Source organism: Octodon degus, unplaced genomic scaffold (assembly GCF_000260255.1).
Source record: "Octodon degus isolate 3935 unplaced genomic scaffold, OctDeg1.0 scaffold00080, whole genome shotgun sequence".
Lineage (NCBI taxonomy): Eukaryota > Metazoa > Chordata > Mammalia > Rodentia > Octodontidae > Octodon > Octodon degus.
This window is the reverse complement of record NW_004524656.1, coordinates 2,688,179-2,706,450: the sequence shown is the minus strand read 5'-3', so window position 1 is coordinate 2,706,450 and position 18,272 is coordinate 2,688,179. Positions and strand designations below refer to the sequence as shown.

Genomic DNA, 18,272 nt, shown 5'->3' with positions numbered 1-18,272 from the left:
GTCTGTCAGGGTCACATCTTTTCTAAAGCACCTAGAATGGTACTCGACATGAGAAGTCACTCAGTGGATATTATCTGAATTGAATGAAATGAAATGGGCTTCCAGGGGGAAAAAAACCTGAATTGATAGAATTGAGACTCTATGAAACATCTTCACTTGAAATAGCTTGAGAGAGGGATATTGCCCAGTATGTAATTTGATCATAAAGCAAAAGGACCAGATACTATAGCACATCCTCCTTTGTTGGAAAAGAGATAACAAACTAGAATGACAACTTGGAAAAAAAAAATGAAGATGCATCTTCCCTCTTTTGTTTCTAAAATTTTGACAATATACTTTTAGGTGACCCAACAAAGTTCAGATCAGACCACACAAACAGACAAGAAGTTATTGAAAGGTTCACTTAAAGCAGACAAAAATGATGCTGGCTTTCTTGTTCCAGAGTTCATTGTAGTTTTACATGACACTGTGACCCGTAGATGCCTGCCTCTGCCACTGAAGGCTGCAGTCCCATTTCATTCATAGTCTCATAGAAAAGCAGTGGTCTATGGAATTTTTACTTTGTCCAGCCTTGGCAATCCTAAGGAAAACTGAGAGGCACTATGTTCTGATATGATGTGTGATTCCTGTCTAAAGCATTAGCATCACCAAGGAGCTTCTGATAATGGCAAGTCTTGAAGTCCATCCTATCCCAGATTTACATAATCAGAAGCTTTTAGGGTAGTACTCATTCATCTGTGATTTTATAAGTTCTCTAGGTGATTCTCATGTTTGCTCAGGTTTGTCAGCTATTAGCAAAGCAAAACTGTTTATGTGCAAAATTATAATGACTTTCACAGCAAGGCAATGTTAAAGTACAGACTTGTTTCATTGACCAAGGCAATACATTTGTTAATTCATCTAGCACTCAACAATGACTCAATGGGATTTTCTCCTGCATTAACTTCTTTCTCAATGTTCTACCACATATTAATGAGAAATTAGAAAACCATTCTCATGTTCCATGATAATCTAATTGATACCATAATTCTTGGAGCTGCTTGGCCCCAAACTCTTCCAGCTGAGAATTACAAATCCAGATTTTAACAAATCAGTCCTCAGCATGTCCTTCAACTTGACAATTCCATTTCAGCAGTGAAGATGACCACAATGGAATGACCACACTGTGGTGAGAAAAAGTTTAAAAGCACCTTATCATGTGTTATTAATATTTCACACTCAGAACAAAACTATAGATCCATCATGAGAAAATGATGAACTTGTAAAATTCAGTGAAAATTAGAGCTCAATATCTGCTAATCTGAACAACTAATCTGAAGGCAACAATATACAATATAACAACCATTACTGAGTCCCTACCATTTTTTTTTCTGTATTTAGGGCAGGGTCTGCAGGATCTACAGGGTCTACAGGGTGTCACTATGTAAATCGGACTCATAGTGATTGTCCTGTTTTCAGCCTTCCAAGTGCTAGGATTACAGGAGTGCACGACCACGCCCAGTCTCAATCGCTGTCTCAGTGTGCCCCATGAATGGGGCCGGCACCGCACACCAAGGATCAAACCCTGGCCTCTGCACTCTGCCTAAGAAGGCATTTAGTCCACTGAGCTATCAGGCCGGCCCCTACCATTTTTTAAATCAAAACTCTGTATCATTTCTAATGTTTTTAAATTATTTTTTAAATATTTTTTATTCTCTTAAAAAAAATAAAGAAAAGGGGGGGGCAGGGAGATAACTCAGTAGAATAAGCACTTGGCTGGCAAGCGCAAGGGCCTGATTTCAATCTCTAGTTCCACCAAAGAAAAAGTAAATAAAATAAAATAAAAACAATGAACAAATTTCATTTTACAATTAAAAATAGTATAAAGAATAGCTATACTTTCTTTTTAAATTTGTGTTTATTAGTATATGTTACAATACATAATAATTATATTTATTTTGGGGAGTTGATACATGCACATTTTGTATCTTGATCAACTTTATTCCCCCTTTTCGCCCCTCTCCTCCTTCCCCAGATCTCATCCTCATCAGCTCCCCTTTATTTTACTTGTTTCATTATTTATGTTTTGGGTTTCTCATATAAGAGAACTCATGCAATATTTAACTTTCTATGTGCAGTATTTAATCTCATATTTTATGTAGCATTATGGTCTCAGCATAGATCCATTTGTCCATCTTTATAGCTGAGCAGTAATCTATTGCATTCATTTGTCACATGTTTTTCATGCATTCATCAGGTAATGGCCATATAGGCTGCTTCCATAATTTAGCCATTATAAGTTGTTCTTCTATAACATGGGCATGCACATACCGCTGGAATATGATGGCTTTAACTCATTCCGGAGGATATTCAGGAAAGGTGCAGCTGTGCCAAATGAAATTTCTTTTCACCTTTTTGAAATCTCCATATATATTAGTTGAAAACACCAGTAGGTCTGCTTAGAAAACTTAGGTGAATGAGAATTAGAGATAAAATTCAGAACTCTACTCAGACAAATACTGGCTTTATAATCAAAAAGCAAGGGGCCAGGGAGATGGCTCAGTGGAATAAGCGCTTCCCTGGCAAGCGCAAGGGCCTGAGTTCAATCCCTGGTTCCATTTAAAAAAAAAAAAAAAAGAAAAGAAAAAGTTCCCTATAATCAAAAAGCAAGACTGTGGTGGTGGGACAGGCACAAATAAAATAATTGAAAGTAAGTTGTTTGATAATTTCTTTTCCTCCCTCCCTTTCTTTCTTCTCTTTCTTTCTTTCCCTTGTAGTACTGAGGCTTGAGAACACAGGCCTTACATATACTAGGCATATGCTCTACCACTGAGCCACAGCATTAACCCCTAAAGTTTTTCACAAAACTTCAAAAGCTATACAGGTATAAGGCCATATTTATCCATTCAATCAATATTGTAAGCACCTGTAATACACTCTGACTGGTACAGAGTCTTAGGGATGCCCAAGTGAAACAAAAAAAAATGTTGGTATTGTCTATTCTATTGTTAGAATAGCTGGGGAACACTCATAGAAGGGTAGATCCAAATGACCTAAAGTCTGGAAAAGGTGAATAGAAGAGAGCTTCCGAAATGAGTTGAGATTGTTTTATTAGAAAATAAAAAGGAGCCGCTAATAACATAAAAAGAAAGTTTGCAATGTGATTTTAAGAAAAGCTTAGGTCAGCCAATATGAAAAAGAGTAGTTAGCCTTGGGTCATAGCCAAATGGAAGAAGAAAGCTTTAGAGAAAAGATTAGGAAGACCTGCATATTTTCTGGAACACTAAAACTGGTCATTGAAAATTTTTATTAAATTATTTTGCAAAAGATATTCTGCCCATGATTAGCTAATTCTATTTTAATGGGTTGAAAGCTTCTTGAAGTTCAGAATTCTGTGAAGATAACTAGGTGGAGTTTAAGACCTTGTCCTTCTCCATGCCTTGTTTGGCAGGCACGTCTCATCTAGATTTGGAAGCCCACTGACATCGCTATGAAGTGCATCACAGCCCGTGACTCACTACGAAAACGAGGAGTGTGTAAAATTGCCTTACCACTGAAACATCCACTGCTAGTCCTCCCCTTTCTTCCTGGAACAAGTCTTCAGTTCTTGCTCTCTGATTCATATCCTGAGGAAATCAACATGACACAAAATGGCTGTGTTCAATAAAAAGAGTCTCCAACCCACGTTTTGAAAACATAATTCTCTTCAACGTCAGATAAATTGTGACCTTCCCAAGAAAGCTTTTCCTTCCAAAGGTATCCTGTAAGAGGAGCGAAACAGACAAAGGCCATGCATGCAATGAAGACGTTATGCTGACTCCTTTTAGCCAACAGCTCTACAAAGTTCATCTGGCAGGGCAGCAGTGTGAAAGGTGGGAGTCGGCAAGGGCAAAAGCTAAAGTTGATTTGCACCTCCTGGCATCAGGAACACCGAAGGAGCTTCTACCATAATAGATAACATCTAGTATGTATTTCCTAGGTATCAAGTAGCATTCTAAGTCTTCCATGCATTACCACATCTTACACAGACAACTCCCTGAGATAAACCCTATTATCAATCGTAATTCACAGATGAGGAAAAAGGCTCAGAGAAGTTTAACTTATTTTCCCACAATGCTATGCTAAGAGGCAGAGATAAGATTCAAATCCCTGTCTTGACACCAGAACTTAAAGGTCAAGTAATCCTGTAGGAAAAGGTGGCTACACTATCTCCATTCTCCATGTAAAGACATGGCAGTTTAAAAGAGATACGTCACTTGGGCTGGCCAGATAGCTCTGCAGACTAAAGTGCCTACTTAGGCAGGCTTAGCGGACCAGAGTTCGATCCCCGGCATGCCATACCAGCCCCACCCCTGGGGCACGCTGAGACAGTGACTCAAACTGTATGTGGTGGTGTGTGTCTGTAATCCCAAGGCTTGGGAGGCTTATAACAGAAGGATCACTGCCAGTCCAATCCATGTAGTGAGGCCTTGTTGACCCGAAATACATAAAATAAATAAATAAACAAATAAATGAGATATGTCATTCAAGAATAAAAAATTACTGATACTTTTGGTCTGGGATTTGAACTCATCTCAGGCAGACTCAAGTATTCATGTTCCGGTCATTTTGATGTAAAACATGAGTACACCTTCTCATATTTACTTCCTGTAAATTGTTCTTAATTCACTTAAGCAGGCAGCTATGCTGCAAAGAAAACACATATGAGGCTTTGAAGTATTAAATACATCAGTCTTGTCTCCCATAACTTGAAGTCAAACTGGGCAGAGAAAACATGCAGACGAAGATGACTGAAGTCATTTGCAACTGTGTCAGTGTAGGCAAAAATAACATCCTTTGAGTCAAATAAGTTCTAGAAAGATGCTGGGGGAGCAGTGATTAGAGAAGAATTGATCAATCGAGGAAGCTTCTTAGAAGAGTTATATAATGGCATGTACAACAAATGGAGTTGATCCCATTTCCTGAAATCTTCCTGGCTATTTTTTGAGCTGAAATAAAAGTACTTGGGAGAGCCCATGGCAGGAAAATAGAATGTTCGCACTTACGGGAAAAGTTCTATCAAAGATATGGCTGGTGATCACAGAGTAGTGGAAAGGTTGAAGGGGAGGAAAGCATTTTTCTGTGATTACAGCTAAAACCATAGTGATTGCTCTTTCTCTTGGCTAGTAGGTCTCCATAGGGTCCCATCAAGTAGAAAGTAGAAAGGCTACAAATCAAACCTACACTCATTCTTTATAAAGAAAGGCAAAAGGGCAGGGGGAAGGGAGAAGACACAATTTCAACATTTTCAAAGAATTTTCCATGAGATTCATTTAGTCTAAAGGAAAAGAAAACATTTGTACTAATTTTGGTAACAGGGTGTCATTAGATAAATGAACTCCCGTGCTAATTGCTTAGTCCAGTCCCCCCAACCCACAGAGCTCCAATTTAATAAAGAATAGGCTGCTTCAAAGACCATTTGGTTTGGTAAACATACCCATCCCATTTCCAAGATTCATTAATCTATATTCTCCTTTTTTAACTTAATGCATCAACTTCAAACCTTAATACAACCATTTGTTTACTGGGATTTCTCAAAGAACAGAATTCCCCTGCTATCAAAGAATAGTATGGTTTCAAAATGCTAGGGAGCACACCTAAATAAAACAGTTGAAAAAGCAAATAAAGTTGAGCAGGCTGAGTTCAATCATCTTATTTTGCCACCTTAGACATACTCCTATGCTTTTTATATCTACAATGTGAACAAACTCAAAAAAAATTTTTTTTGTAGGATTCTCACCTGAACTATATATGCTGATAACTGTGAACTAAGCAACTGCACTGAAGACAGCAATGTGTAATACTAGGGTCATGCTTGGAATGCCTGCCTGTCATTCCAGTCTTCTAAATACGTATTACTTATCATGTCAATTACTGCTATACTGTCTCTCAAGTAAATGTTTGTTTTAAAAAAAAGGTAATAAATGAAAACAAGAGTCAAAATTTCAAAAACTTAGTGTGTTAGTTGATACATTGTGTCAACTTGGCTGAATCTGCTCTGGCAGTTCTCAGCATAGGGGCATAGCCCTGCAGGTGGGCAGGGCCCAGGAATTGAGGAAGGCTTCCTGCTGCCTGTCCCGCCTCCATGGAGAAGCCCCAGTCTTTGGAGGAGCTTGATCTTTGCAGTGGCCATTTTGGAGGAGCTCCGATCTTCGCTGTGGAGCACCGGTCTCCGCAGTCAGTGTATAAAAGAGAGGCTTGATCGACACTGCAGCTGTTGCTCCTCCTCTGCTCTTCATTGTTTTCTTTTTTATTTTTACAGTTTTAATGATTCACAGTTTTTTAATTAATTTTATTGAGAAAAAAATTGCACTGTGACAGTTTCACAACAGGTTAGTAGGAGAGTTGTAACAATTAATACATTGCATATTGTTGTCTTTGTAGTAGTCATTCATAGTACTAGATGCAGACATGATACCCTCTCCAAACACTATTAGTACAGATCTTTCTTCTTAATGAATTAAGAGAAAGTAGCGATATATCTATCCTATTTTGTACATACAGATACAAAATTGTCCTTCATTTATATCATCTTTTTCTGTTCAGTTTTGTCAGAGATGGGTATTCGATTGCCATCCAAATATTGTAGGTACATGAATTCAGCAAAATATTCCAATATAGTCCAGGACTCCACAATAGTAGTGGGTTAGCTACAGGACTGGCAATGTCTGAATCTGATGACTTGAGCCTTCCACAGCTCAGAATATTAACATGGCTTCACTTTTCATACCTTGTTTCTACAGTTTTCTGCTGAATGGTTAAGAACAAGATAAAGCAAGACCTATATAACAAAAAAATGTAACTTTTGTATCATGACATACCAATTATGGCCAGATTGTGTCTCAAGTAAATGTTTTTTTGTTTTGTTTTGTTTTGTTTTAAAAGATGTTCCATATTATGCCTAAGATGTTTGATATTCAGACAGATAGTGAGGTTAAACCCACCTGCGTATGTTGTAAGGCAATAATAAGCTTCTCTTCTGGATGGTTAACCACCTAAGTTTGCAGACCAAAAATTAGAGAAAAAGAAGGGCTGCAAGGACAGCCAACATTTTGACCCTAGACTTACAAGGTCAATGAGGACTCAGGACATAGGAGAACCTGTACTGTAACATCATGTAACTCAGTTGTGCCCCAAATTTTCTGATCAAGGAGATTATGGAGCCACAGAAGAATGTGATTGATGATGTATAGTGTGCTTAAGGAAAGTCACCTGGAGAGAAAACATTCTCCCAGGCTTTCTCAGAGAGCAAATTGATCAAGCAATGGCCGTGACTCATTCACATGACTGACACTGACAAAGTGTGTTACAGGGTTTCGGGATAAGTCCTGAGGGGACTTGACTGACCGTGTCAGACACAAAAGTTACATTTTTTTATATAGGTCTTGCTTTATCTTGTTCTTCATTGTTTTCTGCCACCATAAACTGCTGTCATTTACCTGAGAACCAGCAGAATATGGACTGAACCCTCCAGTAACTGTAAGCTAAACAAACCTTTCCTTCCTTCATTTTGAGTGTTGGGTATTTGTCCCAGCAACAAGTAAAAAGTAACTAAAACACTTACAACACCTCCTAATTTTGCAGGCATTGTTTTGAAGCCTCATAGATCTCCTGACCCAAGAAAGGTACCATGCTGTCCTTATTTGCATATGCCTTAAAAGGCAACTCTTAGTACCAGTGGATCCAGATGCATGTATGGAGTGAGACAGCTGCCACTTGCCACACTAGGAGTGCTGGTCCTCCTCCACGTTTAGGTTCTTTGGATTTACTAGTGAATAAGAGCCAGCGACAAATCTTTAATATCTCATTGCATGTTTTCCAATGCCAACTTCATAGTCATATAGAGGAGGACTGGAGTCATTCTCCCTGGCAAACTTCTGCACAGCATTGGTGTTGGGAGTAAGGGATACAAGTTGGGCGGCTCTGCTCACAAGACAGCTGATGGCTTTCTAGTAACTGAAAAAATACATGGAATGAAAGATGCTACTGTAATTTGTATCAGAAGGTAATTGGATCATAGAGGCACTCACCTCATCAATAGATTAAGCCACTGATACGTGCATACGGACTGTGCTGTTAGGAGGTAGGCCCTTGCTGGAGGAGGTGCTCTACTGAAGATGTGCTTCAGAAGAGCATGTTTTGGCCTGATTCCTTCCTTTCTCTCTTTGGCCCTTCTGCTGCTCTTCACTTCCTGGCCTCAAGGTAAGAAGCTTTCATCTACCACATCCTTCCACCATAATGCTTTTCTCTTAGAGCCAGATAACCATGGGTTGAAAATCCTGAGTCTAGGAGCCAAAATATAGTTTTCTTCCTTTTAGTTCTTGATGTCAGATATTTTGTCTAGCAATGAAAATCTCATGAATACAAGTGTCTGCCTGAATATAATACCTCAATTAGATGTTAGTGCTGCACCACAGCCTTTGACAGGAACTCAGAAGCGCTCGGATTTCTTCAGCACATCAAACCCTGCCCACTGGAGGTAGCGCCCTGCCCTCTCTCTCACTGAACAAGGATAAGACTGAGTCCCACAGCATATAACGGAATCGCATGTCCCCACAGACTATGCTGTGAGTGTAGAATGCTGCTGTTATCACTGTGTAAGGAGGAGGAAACGGACACTGAAGAAAAAGCTGCCCTCGTCAGATGCCTATCACGAGGGGAAGTCTGGGAATGAAATGTCTGTCTAGAAGAAGACACTTGAGTTAGTAGGGAGCATATCTCCACTTAAAACCCCCAACCTCCATAATCCCTAGTCCAGCACATGTTTGGCTGAGTTAGGCTGCACAAATTAAGTGCTGCTCTTCTGCTCCAACCTCAGAGCCAGATATGTATAAAGACCCAAATCAACATACTAACATGTTATGCACTTTCAAAAACACTAGCCAAGATTTTCAGCCAGTAGGTAAAATTAACATAGCTGTTGATATAAATATTGCATCTTTCCATGTAACTATACATCTTTTTGTATCTTCCAAAGACCTTTATCAATGAAGTACTCTCTACAACTGAACAGATATAAAGGACAACTTGTTTATGTAATGCTTTATGGTTTACGAAACACTTTCATTTCTACACCTTATTCTCAGTAAAGCTCTGCGAGATAGCTTTTAATGTTTTCATTTTATGATACAGAAATTAGAGATGGAGAAACTATCATCCCACTAACATTTGGCAGAGTAAGAATGAAACAGTCCTTCTGCCTTCATCTTCAGCACCATCAACTCCTCAGAAAGGAGCCAAAACTGCACATTTTATGACTGGTGTCCAAAATAAGTTCATGATGATCTTAATTTTTTCTATACTTTTAATACACTATTCCGTAAAGTTACTTCTTCATGGGAGCTGTCCTGCTGTCCAATTATTTTATATTTTCTGACTCATTTTCCTAATCACATAAAAGCATGTTGTTATACTGCACTTTTCAGTATTCTCTGACTATGGGATACACTCTTTACCACAGAGAATGGCTCCTCTTTCCAGTCCCTACCCAACCAGGCTTCACGCCATTCAATAAGGCTCAGTACAAGCTCTACACAGGGTAGGATCATGCCCAATAAGGTTTACTTTCTGCGCAATTACAGGAAACTCAGTCCAGCCTGTTCTATCTGTGACTCACGGATGGCTCTTCTGCATGTTCTGACAACCCCTAGTACCCAGCCCACTGAATTCCATGGCCAGTGTCTGTCTAATGATGTTTCCCTCCTTAACCTTAATCATCTTGAAGACAGGAAGCCTATGTTACCTCTCCTGCAGTCCCCAGAACATAGCACACAGGAGGTTTTCAACAGTTGCTAAGCATACATGTGATGAAATAAAGTAACATAAAGCCACTTAAGGTCCCTGGTCTCCATGGCAAAATCCCATAAAGAGGCCCTAACAAGCATTATGACACATTGGGCCTCCCTGGCACAGTAGAATCAAGACACAAAAGGACTGTATTGCCCAGGAAGCCAGGTTTCACAGAAAGAAAACATGGACAGGGTCTTGAAAAAAGAATAGTTACCAAACAAACTCCAACTCTACTTAAAGCTAGAGACAAGATTTAAGTCTATATCTTCAACCCACCTGTTCTGCTCAAAAGAATTTACATAGAATTGAAACTTTTTTCCCAGAATAGTGTTTTTCCCACACAGATTACTTTCTAATTGCTATTTCCTTACTTCAAGGTAAGAGGTGGTCACAGCATTCATAATTGGTTTTAAAAAATCAAGATGGACAAAGGATGCATGATATGGCTATGACATAATGACTTGGTGCTTTGAGATTAGCTCAAAAAAATAGCTCACGTCTGCACCTGCTTCTGTAGTAGTAAGGATCTAGAGACAAAAGGAGTGAAAATGCTCCTTAACTTTAAATAGTCCACCAAGCAAAGTGTGAAATACCATGACTTACTAGCACCTCAAATCAGTCCCGGGGAAGAATATGTATTTATTACTTTTGTAATTTCTAGTAAGTTGCCATTGAATCAGTTATGAGGCAAGTAAAAATTATCAGCTAACCATTTTATATCTGAATTTAAATTCATCTTGAATAGAAAAAAACATGGTCTTAAGTAGAAAATCAATCAGAGATGGCATCTGGTTATTTCTGAAAATGTGAAACATCTTCCAAAGACAATTATTTTATCCTGCTAAGTATGTTAAAATAATACGCTATAGGTTGTGAGGTCTACTGTCAAATAGGAGCTTCAAAGATATTTTGCCCAAGGCTAGGCAGCAGAACTGCCCTGAAGGGAACTATGCTATTCAGAGCACATAGGTTTTTAAGCATTTGTTAAAATAATGAGTTCTAGAATTTATATTAACTTTCCAGACAGCTGTATATCTGCCCAGAGGCAGGAACCAGGATCACCTTAAGTCACCTGGAGTCTCTTCCAGCTCTGTGATTCTGTGATTGCTTATACTGGATCTCTCCAAGTCTGTGATGAACTGAACAGCTATTTCCGTCCCAGTTCTTTTCCTTATATAGGTCAAATCTTATTCCAATGAGTACCATAACAATAACCACCTCATGACCTGGTTATTTCCAACAACCTGATAAAAAAGAGAATTAAGTATGACCTCCAAGCCAGAGCTGGCTGTTAGAATTTGACCTAAATAATACGTAAGTAACAAGGTGGACAGTGTCATAAGTTTTAATCTTCATGGCGCTGGGCCATTATAGAATAGTCAGATCAAAGATACAGAAAAAATAGCAATGTGTCTAAACCACTGTGCTCAAAGCCCTGAGTCACTGATTCCATTTGCCTGGTAGAGATACAAAGGCACAGTGTCTCGATGCGCGGTGCTCAGAATTTCCTTGCTGGGCCATATGAATTATATCCATCTCAGACCTTTCCAGTCACAGAGCACCAGAGCTATTTGCTCATCCTAATTTAGGTCCATTAATAAGCCCGTTTGTCACATTGGGCACCCCTACACCTGCTGGGGTTTCTTCATTCCCCATGGCCTCATGCTTCTTTTCTGCATGTTATTCTTGCTTGGAAAGAGATACTTAGCTGTGCCTCTGTGTCTGTCTGTCTGTCTGTTTCTGTCTCTCTCTGTCTCTCTCTCTGTCTCTGTCTCTCTCTCTCTGTCTCTCTCTCTCTCTGTCTCTCTCTCTGAAATGGTCCTTTATTAGGAATAGAAACTCCCTGAAGGATCTTGCTTGTTTGGTTTCTTCTCAGTAATACTTAACCCAAAGAAGTCAAAAGTCAAAGTTGATCTGAAACATACACCATCTTCTTTATTACTATTAAGGGGTAACACTAATCCATGACCTCTACTCATTTAATATCCAGATGCTTTCACTAAGTTCCAGAAAAGCTTGAAATCTCATGCCTATAACAGTAGCTGCCGTCGTAAGTGGTTGGTAACCACTTATGAAATTAGTAGGTGAAGAGTGATGAATAGCTATGCTTCAAGAGCCAAGTCCAATACCCATCCCCCAAACCAGTATGGGTCTCTCCTCTGATTCCTTAGCATTGTCTGTATTTCTCTATTATAATACTTATAGGATACTTTTATTGTTTATGTCTATTTTACCAACTGAGTTGGAGAATGGTTTATGCCAAGAGCTATGTTTTAGAGCACCACATTCTTTGTGCCTAAAACAGTAGGAGTTCTATAAATGCTTTTCTTGAACCAAAGAATATACAGAAAACTTCCCTTATAACTAGGAATGCTAAAGATTTATAATTTCACATCATACCTCAAATGCTGCCCAGTCTCCACAGGCTTCCATAGATCAAACTGAAGAAGTCATGAGTCACTGAGCTTCGAGGGGAGGGGTGTTTGTGGAGGACTTGTTTCCCGACCTCAGTGAATCATGTATATAATTACCCAAACTGCATCCTGTCTGGGGAAGTAACCAAAACCCCTATTTCTGGCCCAAATCGCTTTTTGGTTTTGTGAGTAAATGCCACTGGCATGCCATTAAATAAATGCCCTGAGAAAGCCCTCAACCAATGCTCTAACCTACAATAGCTGGGGTCACGAGAGACCAAGTCATGTCATGAGAGCACGTGGTAAGATACTACTTTCTGATATTACCCAACTGGACACCTGCCTTCAGGTTCTTACCAAACTATCCATTGTGCTCTGATCCCAACCAGAGATGCCACCATGTAATTCTTCTGCACACAAATGGTCAATATGTTTCACAATGTACAGAATAATCATCAAAGTGCTTAACCTATAATCCAAAGCCCTCCTTAAGAGTTCAAGCTATTTCAGTCAATTTATCTTCCTTCATCCCCAGTAACCATAAGCACCATATAAAATGAGTGTTTCCTGAACATGTACAAATCTTATCCTTCACTTTACTCTATGACATTGTTTTCCTGTACCAATACTAACCTACATCACAGCCCTCTTTTATTTTTTAGTTAGAACCAGGATCTCACTAATTTTCACAGGTAAAGTTCAAATTCAAAATCCTCTTGCCTCAGCCCCCCAGTGTTGGGATTACAGGCACATGCCACTAGGCCCGACTCTGTCGCTTATTTCTAATGTGTATTATTAAACACACATGGACATATTTCGTCCACTAACAAATCACTCCATGAAGAAATCTGAATCCTAGTCCTTCAACTTCTAGTAGTCATGTCAGAATGAAGGCTCCAAATAAATGTGGACTGAACAGAAAATTGAATTTGTTCAATTTTTGAGTCCCGACTTTGGCTTAGAATCATTAAAAAAGACTTAATGTACAATTTTATTATTCATCTCTATCTATTACCTCCTTTCCTTGAAGACATAAGATTAAGAAAATCTTTGGTGTTGACAAACCATTATTGCTTTATGCATCTGTGCATCTCAAAGCTATTCCAGGCTTCTTTCCTCTGATATCCAGCTCCTTATAGTTTAGTTGGCTAGTGAATATCACAAGTCCATGGAGAGAGATATAGTTTTGATATTAACTTGAATAGAGAAAAGCAATAAAAAGGGGATCTGCTGTTTCAAAAAGCAAACTTTTGAAAAGATAATGTATAGCAAAAACAAAGACTTTTCTGTCATTTTCTGTTTTGGAATATCTACGCCACAGTGTCAATTTCAGGGCAGATGGATAAGTGAGAGTTGATGCAATAAAGCTTCGCTTTGTTTGACTACAAAGCACTTTGCTTTCCTTTCTTATTAGTATAATACTTGGTTATGAGAATGGGGATGTAGAGGATGAGGCTAAGATCATCCAGGCCAAGGTCAGATAAAGGGGAACAGAGTAACAAGAGTTTTGCGTCTTCCATTATCTCTTGGCAATGACTAGCTCAGGACAATGAGAAAGCTGGGTGACACTGGTACCATAGAGATCCCTCTCTTGAATTTTCTCTAGGCTGCTGCTAAGGTATAGACAGAAGCCAAGTTCTACCCACACCATTTAATGACCAAAGACCATAAAACAGTTACAACTTTTTCATCAGTTTTTTAAGCATGATGCTACTTGCTAGAACATAACATAATGGCCACACATTATAAGTCCTACAATACCAGTCAGATACTGGTTGCTTTTGTAAATTCAAAAATGATTTTTTATTACCCTACATGAAGTTTTGGCAAATATACTTGATAATAAGATTGTAGGCTTTTTAGGCCATCTGGTCTCTACTTTAACTACTCAACTCTGCCTTTGTAGTAGAAATGCAATCACTAGCAATGCATAAATGGATAGAGTTTTATGCCAGTGTGACTTTACCTACAGAAACAAAGGGTGTACTGGGTCTGGCCTGTGGGCTATATCTGCGAATCTCTACCCTATGCATCTGATAAGAATGCTAAAGGCAAAGGGAAATACCTACTCTTCCTGGCATGATGAAAGATATTATTGGGTTGGGTGAAACTTTCAGATACTACTTTAAGGTACTCTTTGAGATTAAAGGTTTAATTTTGCACACTATTCTTATCTTCTTCAAGATCACCAACATTAATTTGTACCTGTCTATGAATTGTTCTTCAGAGGAGCACAAAAGAACTCTAGCTTTTTATACCTACCACTTGACCACACTGTCTTCTGGGAAAGACAGTTCTGATTATTGTTAAAGAAAATATCAATCATACTTGTGGCAAAAGGTCGCTACATTTTTTTTTTTACAAATTGGTCCTTTGTGCAAGATGAATTTTAATGGATTGGTTTATTAACCTAAAGGTTGAACCAGACTGAGAGTAACTGAATGATTTGTTCATAATTAGTATTATTTATAATTATTTTACTTAGGAAAAAATATCACCTTAAATGTCAGGATGTTTTTTAATTGCCTCAGATGAGATTCAAAATAATTGACTTTGCAAATGTATTTTGTAAAAAACTCATCTGAAAATACCTGAAGCTACTGACTGTCTAGAAAAGGAAAGCTACTGATATTCATTACTAGGAACAGGGTAGAAATTGACCCATGATTTTAACCACACGAATTGTGTGTTGTGGTCATTTCTGAACACTACAACAGCTGAACTACTGACAGAGCAAGTGTGTCTGTTCCTTCTCCCACCTAAACCTGTGCTGTAAATGGGAATAACAGGTGAGTACTGCGTATGTTTTCTGCTGAAATACACATTTGTACATATTTTGACATACACGGGAAATAGATAGATAGATAGATAGATAGATAGATAGATAGATAGATATTTGAATGGAGATGTACATATGCACTTGGTGACTTTAGAAAGGTAGAATAGTCATATATATGTATATTGTGCATCTACACATGTGATTTAGATAGTACTCTAAGTTCTTAAAGATGAGTAAGTATATGAGTTAAAATTAGTAACTCTATAAATATTTGATCTATCAGTTGATCAGTGGAAATGAAAAGGGTTAGGAGAACATATTAAGGGCTGGGGAAAGAACTTTTATAATAATTTAGATTGCACAACGTAAGCTAACCACTAGAAAGAAGTGTGCCGGAGAACAACGATGATGTCGCGTGCAGAGCTGCAGGTGGCACACATGGCACGGCCCCTGGTGGCCCTTGACAATGCATCTGGCAGCAGGAAGAAAGGGTAGTGGCAACTTCACTGGACAGAGGGAGAGAAGCTGAGCTCTCGACTCCAGGGTCTACCTCGCCTTCCCCGAACACTTGCAGCGGGGACATGAGGGCAGCACAAACACGGTCACAGGTGCCAAAGCCAAATCTCCACCAGTCAGACCAAGACTACAGAGCCCAATGTTCCTTCCACCTGAGACAATGCAAAGAACAAGTGAGGACAAGGGACCTGTTCAGGACACCCTAGACAGGGAACATAGCAAGGCGATGATTCACTCAGCCTCTCACTGCTTCTTCAGAGCATGGGCATCTGGCTGTGTCCGAGACTCCACAGGGGCCTCGCTCTGCTGGCAGGACCCGGGACACAGATAACTCTCCCAGGTAGCCAGGCAGACGCAATCCATCACTACCTGCACTTTGGGAGGTAGAAAACTGTAGCTGAGGCCAGGAGAATGCATATCTAAAAGCCAAAAGAAGAACACAAAGTTTCCCACGCAACTGTCAGAGAGATTACTCTTAAAAGTGCTGTGGAGGTATGAGTCCGAACTGCATAGTGAAACCCTGTACCAAATAAGTAAATGAAAGATTTTTTTTAACAAGCTGTGGTGGGCTGGGGAGATAGCTCAGCAGTTTAAGTGCCTGCCTGGCAAGTATAAGGTCCCAAGTTCGATCCCCAGTACTGCATGCTGTGCAGGTCCCTGAAGCCCCGGCACACTGTGCTGGCCACCGGGAGTGATGATGTACGCTTGTAATCCCAGTGGTGGGGAGGCTGAGACAGGAGGATCACTATGAATCCAAGCTACATAGCAACACTTTGTACCAAATAATAAATAAATAAATGATTTTTAAAAATTAAAAAATGTGCTGTGGAAATGGGGAATTATGTATTTAAATTTTCCCACAAATAGTAGAACCCTGTGTGTGTATCTGTGTGTGTGTGTATGTGTGTGTGTGTGTTTCTCCAAAGCTCAGTAGGCAAATCCCCTGCTGAGAGTAGTAAGGGTATATTAACTGATTAATTATTATTAATGCCAACTTTTATTTAGCTAGCAATTATAATCTATTAAGAGCATTTATTCACATTAACTTACTTACTCAATCCTCAGAAAAATCCTGTAAGGCTCATCAGTAATATATTATTATCTCCCTTCTATAGACAAAGGAAAAAGAAACACCAGTGTTTCCTCGCTTAAACTAATCTCACCAATAAGTGGCAAATCCTGGGCTAAAATACAGAATTTCTCATTCTGAGCCCATTACCTAGAGCAACGGTGGGAGATTCGAAGGAAGAAAAGGAAAGTGAAACACTAGTTTAGAGTGGAGACGACCCGAAAAAGGCCAGCGGACCAGAATTCCTTGTAGTTTAGTTCAAAGTCCAGAGTAGGTGTTGTTCCCTGACACACAACCAGCGTGATTAGATCCACTGAGGCAAACCTACTCACTTTGAATTTCTTATCCCACTCCACATTTCCTGTCAGTCTCCTAGCCTCTCATTTCTTGTGAAGTTTCCGGGGCGGCCAAGTTGGAACCAACTTCAAACCAATTTCATTCTCTGATTCAGTGCCCTCCTCTCCCGCCCGCCTGTGGTCGGCCTTTCCCATCACACCGTGAGACCATTTTATTTCCTTTGCCCTCCTCGGGGCAAAACCTTTTTTTTTTTTTTTTCTTTTGCCCTCTTCTCTCCCTTGATCTCTCAGGGCCTCTGTGCACTGCTTTTCCCCCTCGAATCTCTTCTGCCCACCCTCTGAAGTCGCCCTCCCCAGCCTTCCCACGAAGAGGGGCTCTGGGCCTCTCTGCCGGAGGACCCCTCTCCTGTCGTCCCTCCCCAGGCTCCTACCTGAGCTCCACAGCCAAAGGCACCTCCTGCTCGTCCCTCAGTGGTGCTCGTTGTCTGAAGCTGCCAGCCTCCATCCAGGGCCCGTGAGTCCTGCATGTCTTTGTTACTTTGCCTCCTTAGTTTAGAAAACTGCTGAACAATACATAATGAAAGATGGTATCAGCTAAGATTCTTGCCTGCAGCTTCCAACAGTGTTATCTCAGACTCCAACACTGCAACAAAGAAATTTCACCGTTGAGTGAGTGAAAACCAGTTGCAGGACAGGAGGAGAAAACTTCAGCGCTTCCAAAATTCCTCAGCCCCAGTTGCCCTCCAGGGGCGCCCCCTTGTGGGAGATGTGGGGTATGGCAAGGCAGGACTAGGGCCGCGCCTCTTGGGAAGAGGACTGAGGAAGACCTTGTACAGCATGGGGGTGGGAATGTGGAGCAGAGGGTCGGGGCCCACCTCCAGCCACGAAAGTCAGCTTCTGTGTGAGTCCCAATAGTGAGGGCCTCTGTAATTAATAAGAGAAACACTTTGGGGAGCCGGAGTTCTCTGTGCCTGAGTTGCCAAGTACAGGTGAGGGTAGTACAAGTCAGAATCCTGCCCAGCTGATGCTGCATATGGAAGTGGTTATTGGCAACCACTTGCCTCTGCGGCAGGTCCAACTCCCTGGCTGGCCCAATGTATCATCAAGTGAGACACAGTGCTGTTCTACGGAGACGGGCGTGGTCTTCCCTGTCTGAGTAAAGCATGATGAGCCAGCCTCTAGGGCCCTCCTGGCCTTTGGGAGCCCCAGGAGCCTGGCAACTTCCTGCTGCCCCATTCGATGAAGCCACCCTGGCTGTCCATACAGCTTCTTTCTGCAGACAGACCCAGTGTCATTCATTCTAACCCACCCTGGCAGGTAGGTGGAAAGCCAAACATTACTCTGTGTCTACAAACAGAATGAGCAGCCCGTGCAACCAAGTGATGATTCCA

At 40.3% G+C, this 18,272-nt stretch overlaps 1 long non-coding RNA gene across 1 annotated transcript in view; it reads right to left on the bottom strand.

Annotated features, from left to right (window-relative positions):
• The window catches only part of LOC111818130, a 49,442-nt gene extending 31,968 nt beyond the window's left edge, over nt 1-17,474 (bottom strand). Inside the window, exon 1 of the long non-coding RNA XR_002822195.1 lies at nt 17,313-17,474. This is a non-coding gene — a long non-coding RNA (uncharacterized LOC111818130). The remainder of the gene's footprint in view (nt 1-17,312) is intronic.
• Between the last annotated feature and the right edge of the window lie 798 nt (nt 17,475-18,272).